Below are 1420 nucleotides of genomic sequence, written 5' to 3'. Positions count from 1 at the left end.
GTCCCGGCGGCCCTTCTATTCCTGGCTCCGTAGCGGCCATGTAACGGCGGGGCAGGGGGTGCTATAGTTAATCACCGGCAGAGGCCCGGCTACCAAAAAACGACAACCTTTGGCCTGGCAACATATAACTGCCGAACGCTGCGGACCGATGAAAGGATACTGGAACTGGAGGAAGAATTGAGCAGGTTACGATGGGGAATCATAGGGTTATCAGAGTCCGTAGAGAGGGGAGGACACGATAACTCTTAAGTCCGGTAACTTGCTCTATTTCGGGAGGGCGAACACCAGTCCCAGGGAGGTGTCGGGTTTATCGTCCACAGGTCCCTCGTGAACAACGTGGTGAAGATCGATAGTGTGTCGACCGGGTAGCATGCCTTGTACTCAGAATGACCCAACGATATTCGTTGAAGGTCATACAGGTATACGCTCCGACCTCGACGCACTCCGACGATGAGGTGGAGGCTATGTATGAGGATATTCCAGAGCCATGCATAGCTCCAAAACTCACTTTACGGTTGTTATGGGGGACTTAACGCAAAGCTGGGCAAACGAGACGGTGAAAACTGAGAGTGGGGAAATTTGGAGTGGGGCGTAGGAATCACCGGGGCCACCTACTGGCCGTTTTATGGAGAAGGAGGGATCTATATGATGAACTTCCTTCTTCAGGAAACGTGAGCATAGGAAGTGGACCTGGATGAGCCCTGATGGTGTTACGAGGGATGAGATAGATTTTATCATGTCGACGAAAAAGCACATATTCAATGATGTCTCCGTGATCAGTGCGTTTAAAACGGGAGTGATCACCGTATGGTACGAGGCTCATTGAATATCCAGTTCAAGCTTGAAAGGTCTCGACTGATGAAATCTACGCTCCGCCCAGAACCTGCTCAGCTCCAAAACCCCGAGAGCTTTCAGCTCGAACTTCAAAATCGTTTCGAATGCCTAGGTAGCGAGGTGGACGATTACAACGACGGGTTTGTGGAAGCTGTCCATATGGTCGGGTCTAAGTTCTTCAAGACCCGCCGTACTAGAACCAAAAGGCTTTCGGATTCCACCCTTAGGCTCATGGAGGTGAGGCGTGAGATGATTTTGCAGTCTTCTGGTGACGCTTCTCGTTATCGGCAGCTCAACAGACAGATCTCAAAGTCTCTGAAGCGCGATGTACGCCGATTTAATACTACCAGTATTGAAGAGGCTATTGAGCGTAACAGGGGCTCTAAGGTGTTTACCAGGGATCTGTCTGTTGGTCAAAGCCAGTTGATGAAGCTCAAGACCGACGACGGCAGAATCGTTTCATCCAAACCTGAGCTGTTGGAGGAAGTTGAGAGGTTTTATGGACAGCTATACACGACAACCCGAACACCTGTCGAAAATCTAGCTAAAGACCCGAGGGCTAGATTAACCCGACACTATACCGAAG

The sequence above is a fragment of the Choristoneura fumiferana genome, chromosome Z (assembly GCF_025370935.1).
Source record: "Choristoneura fumiferana chromosome Z, NRCan_CFum_1, whole genome shotgun sequence".
NCBI classification, from domain to species: domain Eukaryota; kingdom Metazoa; phylum Arthropoda; class Insecta; order Lepidoptera; family Tortricidae; genus Choristoneura; species Choristoneura fumiferana.
This window is presented reverse-complemented; position numbering follows the sequence as displayed.